Source organism: Poeciliopsis prolifica, unplaced genomic scaffold, assembly GCF_027474105.1.
Source record: "Poeciliopsis prolifica strain line A6 unplaced genomic scaffold, Auburn_PproV2 SCAFFOLD014, whole genome shotgun sequence".
Lineage (NCBI taxonomy): Eukaryota > Metazoa > Chordata > Actinopteri > Cyprinodontiformes > Poeciliidae > Poeciliopsis > Poeciliopsis prolifica.
The window spans coordinates 12,642,910-12,651,961 of NW_026562389.1; the positions used below are offsets into that span (position 1 = coordinate 12,642,910).

Sequence of the window (9,052 nt, forward strand, 5' to 3'; positions counted from 1 at the left end):
TCAGCAGATTCTTTCTCCTCCCATGTTGCTGGAATCCTGATGAATAATGTGGAACATCCTTCTGAAGTAGATTTACTTTGACTGAGCTAAAGTGATCAAGCAGCTCTCTGAAAGTAATTATAGTGATTCAAAGACACACAAAACCATCTATACATTTAATAGCACAACAAAAAATGGATCTTTATGACACTTTAATCCAATTTGCATCATAATTTGGAACACGGTGTAAAATGAATGTGACAGGACAATTAATGTACACTCATGTTAGACACAAAGGGCAAACAGAGAAGGTTTCATATTCATTTATGATCTCATTTATGTGTCTGGATAAAGGTCAAGGGGTCAACGTTTCTTCTCCTCCATCATCCCTGCAGACGGCAGCTGGCTGTAGGTCTGAGTCCAGAACTTCACGTAAAACGATCTCAGGTTGTAGCTGAGAGGAAGATTTTAGACGTTAAACCTCAGGATCAAAATAAAACACAGCAGAGTGAAGAGGAACGAAGCAATGACAAAGATCTGGATATCGTTCACGTCCTCTGACAAGATCCCACCGGATCCTTATTGATCCCAGAGGTTGTCAAGTGTTCGACTAGAGAAATCGCTTATTGTCAAGACATAATGAGTTTTCCTGTTTAAACTTGACCAACTTTCTCCTTCACATATTTTCTGCTATGTTTAAATCTGACCACGTTTATGGTGGTGCAGGGGTTAACACTCTCTACATTTGGAGGCTTTAGTCCTCAATCCGGAGGTCACGGGTTTGACTCCCGCATGTCTTCCCCCCTCTCCTCATTCCTGTCTGCCTACTGTCGCAAAGAAAACAAACAAAAAAACGAGCCACCGCAAAAACTCTTCGGAGAAAAAAAATTTACTTTATCACGTTTATAATCCTCACACTCAAATCTGGAAAGAGATCTATGAAGTGTTTCCCAGATTCATCAGACCACACAGCTCTGAAGGTTAGAATAAAACAGGAATGTGTGAGATGAGGACAGATTAGCAATAATCCCAGAGGATTCTGGTACCTGACTGAGGACTTGCTCATGGAGTTGTTTATTACCAGGTACGGCTGGTGGTACTTGGTGAAGGCGGGCCAGAGAACCGGGACTTTACTGTTCCCTGTGCTGGGGTCTCTGGAGAGAAAAGGAAATTCCTTTATCAGGGTAAATCATACCAGTTTAAACCAGTTCACACCACTTTAAACAGACAAATCCATTAGGCAGACATCAATTTGGCTCCAATTTACAAGTTATTCTAATTCAGGTTGGATCTGGGTTATCCATATCAGTTTATATAACGTCATCACCATAAAACCACTTGTTTTCCTTGTTTCCACACTTTCTGAATGAATCATTAAAGTTACTGCAGACATGTTGATCTGAACCAAAAATTAAAATATTTTTATGAAGTGTTTACCACTTCATAATCAGCCTACTGATCAGGCCAGAATAAAGTCTAGTTAATCCATCCCAGTTGCCTCCACCAGTTCACACCAGTTAGTGTGTCACACCAGACCAGTGCAGCCAGAAAGGCAACATTTAAACAAACTGGGTAAACTTTTCTTCTGACCATTTCAGACCAGCTGACTGAGCAGTCAGTTAAAACCCAGTAAAGCTGAGATGTGTGCTGCCCCAGTTGGACCCCTGCTGGTGGTCTCAGTGCAAGCTGGGAGTTTACCCGGTCTTGGCGAAGTTGGTCCAGTAGGCGATCATGTAGCCGGAGAGGTCTCTGTGTCGGGGGAAGTAGACCAGCGGGAGGGAGAACGGTTTACCGAACAGATACTGGAGGTCCTCTGCGTGCTCCGCCTCCACCCAGTGTGGGAATCCCGGGATCCGCGTCTTCATGTTGAACAGGTAGGAGTAGGTACTGGCACCGCTGAGGGACACACAGGGCCACAGGTAAGCTGTCTTCTGCAGGAACTTTGAAAGGTTCTGTTCTGATGAGACCCAAATAGCGCCAGCAGCACGTCGGCACTAATGAATGAGAAGAGCCACAGCTGACCTGGTGTTGTTGGCATGGAGCTGGAGGGCAAGCTGAGTCGGTACCAGGAACAGGAAGTCTGTCTCGATGTCGGCCACTGTCTTCTTTACTATGGCCGGATCTGGAGCCAAACCCCAGTGGACAGAGTAGACATCAAAGGCTGAGGAGACGGCGGCGTCCCCCTTCTCTTTCATCAGGCCAGTCAGAAGACCTTTGACCTGGTCTCTGAGGAGGAAACCAGACCAATTCACACATCTGAGACCAGTCTGGAGTCTTCATGACAATCCTCAAAAAACAACATGAAGTCTCTTAAGTACTAACGCTGTGGTGGTTTCCTTCATGTTGTTGATTGAAGGAACATCGATTCCAGCAAATATGTGTCCATCCATGCTGTTTACACCTGCCAGGTAGTCAAACTGAGCCGCATTATGAAAAAGCTTGCTTGGATCATCTGGGATGAAATCACCGTCAACCACCGGCGCAAGCTGGAGCAGGTCCATGACGGGACCTGAGCAGAGAGCATAGCCACTGTCCGGTCTGCAGGGAAACACTCGACAGACAGGTCTGGTCACACTGAGTGCTGAACTGAAAGTTCAACAGATGGAGACAGGCTGCGTTCCTACAGATGTGTTTTTGTTCAGACCTTTCCCGAAAATATCCAGCAGGTTAACTTTTCCTGCCATGGTGAGCTTGATGGGGTCAACTGTCTTCAGGCAGGCCAACATGTCATTTTCCTCAGTTTGCCAACAGTTGACTTTACGAGCGATCTGCAAAGACAAAAGCAGCCAGAAATTCCTGCTGGACTTGTGGGTAAACTGTCGGGGTTGCATGTCATGTAGAGGCAAAACTTCAGGTCTGCAATCTCATTAAAAGCAACAAAAGTTATAAAATATAATGATTAACCTGTAAAATTAATTTAACACATTAATTTTGATTAATTATTCAAATTTTAATGCAATGAATCTATTTTTACATACAAACTGAAAGTGTATAGCAGCATTTTGCATCAATCTGATGGTTGAAAGTTTCAGATAAAATGTGATGAATTCATTACAGAGCCTGAAAAGAACTAAAGCTCTGGATGATGTTTGAGTGAAAACCTTTTTAGTGAGCGCCATGGGGCTCTTCTGGAGGGCCCAGGGGCTGAGGGCCACGCCGCCCTGACAGATGGCTCTGCGGAACAGCCCTTTATTGTAAGGCGACAGCATCTGGGACACAACCAAACACCAACACTAGGTGGAGTTGTCGGATGGAAACCTCTTCCAAAAACAGGGTGTTGGGGGCAATGGTTTTCACCTGGAAGTTGACGCTGGCAGCTCCGGCTGACTGGCCAAAGATGGTGATGTTGTCCGGGTTCCCTCCAAAAGCCCGGATGTTCCTATGGACCCAGGAGATGGCAGCATGCTGGTCCCATAGGCCATAGTTACCTGAGAGGCACAGAAAGTCACCTGCTGGCTGTTTGACCTTAACGATGGATCCTCATTACAACACAACTCAACTGGAACCATTTGTCATAGATCACTAGAGTCTGACTGCAGCAACAGAACCAAGATTTAAATTCTGCTGTTGGTTCAAATTCCCTAACCTTCCAGAACCAAAATAGTTTTCTTGTGTCTCATCAGAAATAATGTTCTCCAAATGTTCATGAACCTAAACATCAGTGAATAACATCATGGTCCTCTAAAAGAGCAAGCTGCTCTTTTAGCAGCCTGAACCTGTGAACCTGTGATTCTCGCTGTTCTACAGCTGAGCTAACAGAACTCAGTTTACCTGCAGGAAGCCAGATACATATCCCAGAAGTACTGAGAAATCTGCAAATGATCCCAAAACAACATGTGTCATTCAGATATTTCGGTTTCACTGGCATACCTATGATATACTGATGATCCGCTTTCTTGTTTCGACTCAAACATTCAGTTTATCTGTTGCTTCCTTCATCAGAATAGCAAATGAGCCAGTGTGATTGATGAAATGAAAGAACATTTCTAATGCAGAAAATCCACATTGAGCCTCTGAAAACAGTTTTAAAGCAGCTTACATGAACACAGATGTTGATATAGTTTTGTCTTCACCTGGCAGTCGTTCATCTCCAGAGCTGAGGAAACCCAGAGTACCAACTCTGTAGTTCACAGTGACAACAATGACCCCCCCCTGTCAGCCATCTCCTTCCCATCATAAAGAGATTCTCCGAGAACTTCCACATCATCAGACGCTCCCATCAGGAAGGCTCCTCCGAAAAGGTACACCATCACTGGGAGGTTGGTGGACACTGGAGACAAAGATCAGACATGAGAGGGTTCATTCAAGGAAATGCAGTTCCTCTAGTATCCACTAAGTGCTGCTGTGAATAATCACTGGAAAATCACATTCAGAGCTGAGCAGTTCCTGAGTCATCAAGGAGAATGATAGTATGAGCAGGCATGAATACAGAAGAGATCATTTGTGGTTTGCGGGGACACGGCGGTTTGTGGTGACACGGCGGTTTGCGGGGACGCGGCCGTTTGCGGGGACGCGGCGGTTTGTGGAGACGCGGCAGTTTGTGGGGACACAGCGGTTTGTGGGGACGCGGCGGTTTGTGGGGATATGGGGACATTTACCACGTAAGACTTTGACCCTATTTCTTACCTGACAGTCCATGTGGAACAAAGATGTTCAGGTAGAGGCAATCCTCAGTGCCCTGGGTTTTTGTCTGCAACAGCGTCACCTGCAGGCAGCGCTCCCTGGACTTTGTGGCTATTAAAACTCCTGAAAACAGTCGACAGAAACCAAACAGTATGTAGACTAACCTGGTTTATTGATGAAGCAGCACTCAGACACGTCTGAACTTTACAGGATATTGAAGGAAAACAGGAGCAAAATGACTGAACATGTTAAACACTTGAAAGTAACATGTAAAAGTAGTGAATGTTAAAATACAGATTCGAGAGGAAATCTTCTTGAGGAAATCTTCATGCTTCCAACTGGAAGCCAGTTCATCAGATTCTTTAAAATCAATAGTTTTAGTCCTGATTTAAAGGAGCTACCAATTTTTCCACCTCTCAAGTTTGCAAAAAGGAGGAAAATGCATCTCATTATTCGGGGTCAGAAAAGTTACAGTGAAATGTAATGAGGTTTAAAAAAGTTTTTAATGTGTACAAGCTGCATGACCAAAAATGTCTAGTGAGTGGCGAAGAACAACAAACATATTTTTCTCAGTAAACAAACTGTTGAGATCCATAGTTAAACTAAAATCTAAATGTCTAATGTGATGACTGAATTAATAATGTTTATGGCCACTAAGTGACAGACATAAGCTTATGTGATTGCATAAATGTGAAGAATAGGACAAAAGAAGGAGAGTCATTTGTGACACACCTGTGTGTAACCTGTGTGAGCGAACCAGTTGTAGGAGCATATATAAATGTTTTGTAACTTGATACAAAATGTTATTTTGTGTTTATGTGAGTTTAATATTTTACTCTTTTATTTGAAAAAGATTAGCATCTGTAATTGTATTGTCCTAAAGCTTATTAAATGGTGCCTTTTGATTGGTTGTTGACTAATTAGTTCATAAAGACGAAAGTACTTGATCATTGTAGAAGTCTGGCACTGAGAGAGTAACACAGTCTTTTGACCGTCACTTTCTATTTGTTTTGAATCTGTTTGTTATTTTTATTTCCTTTTAAGTTCAGTAAAGATTTAAAGATGACTGTCAAATTCAAGACCTCCTTTTTAGAAGAAATGTGTCGTGTATGAAAGAGCTTTAATGGGCAAGATGAGTGAGAGCTTGCTGCACTTACACTAGTGAAAAAAAGCAACATACAACATTTGGTTCTTATCAAGAACAAATATGTCATATAGGGATTTAGTGGGGGTGGTGAGGCAGACGCTGGAGACCCAGGTAAGGTGAGTGGTGAAAGTTTAAGAACAAAAACTCCAGAAACAAACAAGTCCGCGGCCAGGCAGCACGGCTGAGCGGAAGCCAGGGCTCAACACCGGCAGCATCAGGACAAACGAGCTGAGAGCAAAACAACGTACGACAAGTAACAACGGTAACAGAATAACGACAAGGACCCAACACTGAGGTTAATCAAGGGAACAAGACACACATGGGAGTAATGAAGGGGAAGACAGGACAACGAGGACAACTCAAGACACTGAACACTCAAGATAAACACAAAGGAAAACATGGAGCATGACAGAATATAACATTTAGATCTGAGTTTGGTTCAGAGTCATTGATCTAATCTCTGGTACACCTTTACAAAAATGAAGACTAAATAAAAAGTTTTAATGAGTGACTCCACTTCATTAAATTAATCATAAATATTGATTTATTGTAGTGGCTCCCAGTACAAGTTAAGTGTTATTTAAGTTATGTCTTGTTAAATTGCTTTATTTTTAAACCTTTCTTGCTTTTCCATGTCCTAGATCCCTGAGAACCTATAAATATGTAGAAATTGAATATCTGGGAGAATCATAACTTCAATTTAACGCTCAAAACATCGGAGTTTTTATGGAAAAATATTCAGATTTGACTGTGCAGCTTTAAAGGCTCTAAGTAGAAGCCAGCTGGCCAGCAGCCAGCCGGCCAGCAGGCAGCCAGCTAGCAGCCAGCTAGCTAGCAGCCAGCCAGCTAGCAGTCAGCCAGCTAACAGCCAGGCAGCTAACAGCCAGCCGGCTAGCAGCTAGCCGGCTAGCAGTCAGCCAGCCGGCCAGCTGTTAGCCAGACAGTTAGCAGCCACCCAGCTAGCAGCCGGCCAGCTAACAACCAGCCAGCTAGTAGCCGGCCAGCTAACAACCAGCCAGCTAGCAGCCAGCTAGCTAGCAGCCAGCTAGCTCCTCTCTTCAGCGGCTCTAACGGAACCAGTACCATTCAACTGCTGTTACTCCTCCTACACTTTGGATTGAGCCATTGTTCTAGCAATGGGGAGGGGGACCAAAAAATCATTCTTATTTTTTTTCATAGATGAAAGGTGGATTTATTTTGTTTTTTGTTTCTATTGCCTTTTTACATTGATATTGTTTAAATAGCAGGCCTTCTGGACTTTTCCAGGATTGGGGGATCCAGGCTCCCTGAGCCCCCAGGAGTTACCCCCATGGGTTCAATGAATTGTTGCTGTTATGAATTGTGAATAAAAATATGTGTTTAGTGGTAGATTCTAGTGACTCTGAGGCCAGAGCAAACCTTTAACTATTTTAAACAATCATGAATCAAACTGAAGAATCATCAGCTGACTGATTTTTTTCCCCCATAGTTGCTGAAGCAGAACCAGAACCAGCTGCCCGATGAGACCGTGGACTTACCGTCCCAACCAGGATGAGGTTTAGGTTTTTCCCACTTCCCAGGAACGTCAGCAAAGGGGATGCCTTTAAACTCCTCCACCGTCCGGAAGAAACCCGTATCAACATTCAGCCCCTCCACAGCACCGCCCTCAGTCTGGACCACGCCCAGCTGCACACACACACACACACACACACACACACACACACACACACACACACACACACACACACACACACACACACACACACACACACAGTTAGTAGGCTTCTTATACAAAGTATGGTATGGGCGGTGTGATGCTGAGGAACGACTGAGTGAAGAAGTGCAGGAATATGACCAAGATGTTGACCCATGTAGAGGTGGGTTCTGGGTTGGGTTGAAGCGGAGCAGAATCAAAGAACCAGAACCAGAAATGGAGAAGGAGGAAAACAGCAGAAAAAATCTGAAGGTTTTCTCTGGAGTTGATATTTTCTCCTGTCTTCTTACAAATATATACATATTTAATGTTCAGCTGCGTATCAGCTGCTGATCAGAGGAAGAAATCAGAGTGAAGCGAACCGACCTTCGCAGTGGCAGCGGACCTCAGGACCAGCCCGACCAGAACCAGGTGGATCATCATGATGTGTGTCTTCCTCCTGCAGAACCTCCTGCTTTATATCGCCTGGTGGGGCGTTCAGGTTGGCTCAGAAACGCGACACCTCCAATTGGATGAATCTTCATGATGTCGTGACCTCATGCGTCTCTGCCCAGAACCAAGTCACTGACTTTTACCTGGAAAAGGTCTGCGACACGAGGGGAGGAACCCACCGGAAAAACCTCCAGCCCAGCTGCTGCTGAGTCTTCATACAACATGCATTTAGCTGCACAACATAGAAAACAAAACTATTGTATTTACTGATGAAGGTCATTAACTCGACCATGACTAAACATGTAACCGAGAAAAAATTAGTTGACAAATTTTTGCAAAGATCAAAAAGTAAAAATGAGTGAAAAATAAATAAAACAAAAAACTAAAATCAAACTCACATATGCATATATTCTTCTATATCCATGTAAAGCTTGGTGTTTATTAAAAGAGAATAAAACGAAATTGAATAAAATTCTTTTCTCAGGCTAAAATTAAACGAATGCTGCATTTGTGTGTGTGTGTGTGTGACTGTGTGTGACTGTGTGTGTGTGTGTATGTGTGTGTGTGTGTGTGTGTATGTCAAAAAAAAGGCCGTCCTGCTGATAACAAGGATATTTCTATTAAATATACTAAGTTAAATATTGCATTAATGTTTGTATGATCCTGTGTCTTTGTTCTGTACATAGATTTTTGTGACTGTGTGTGTGTGTGTGGGTGTGTGTGACTGTGTGTGTGTGTGTGACTGTGTGTGTGTGTGTGCGTGTATGTGTGTGTGTGTGTGTGTGGGTGTGTGTGACTGTGTGTGTGTGTGTGCGTGTATGTGTGTGTGTGTGTGTGTGTGTGTGGGTGTGTGTGTGTTCTGAAGGTTAGGTGGATTATTAACAGGGCCGGCTGGCTGTGATCAGCGGCGGCTGGGAAAACACACAGCTGCTGTTTACAGGAGCACCTGAAGGCAGCACGAGGATCTGCTGGTTCAGCGCCAACCTCAGAAAACCTCCAGCCACCAAAACTTCTGCTTTCTAATCTTACGTCTCCTATTTCTATCCATCTGAATCAGCAGAGGTCAGAGGTCACCGCAGTGATCTGTAGCATGGATCAGAACACAGATCCTGCTGGTTTTATTAAAGATCTGCCGACTGCCTTCGCCTCATTCAGGGACTGGAAATAGAAAAGTTAAT

General features: G+C 43.8%; 1 pseudogene; it reads right to left on the bottom strand.

Moving 5' to 3' along the window:
• Window positions 1-176: 176 nt before the first annotated feature.
• Window positions 177-7,865, bottom strand: LOC129366253 (bile salt-activated lipase-like; annotated as a pseudogene).
• Window positions 7,866-9,052: the final 1,187 nt, after the last annotated feature.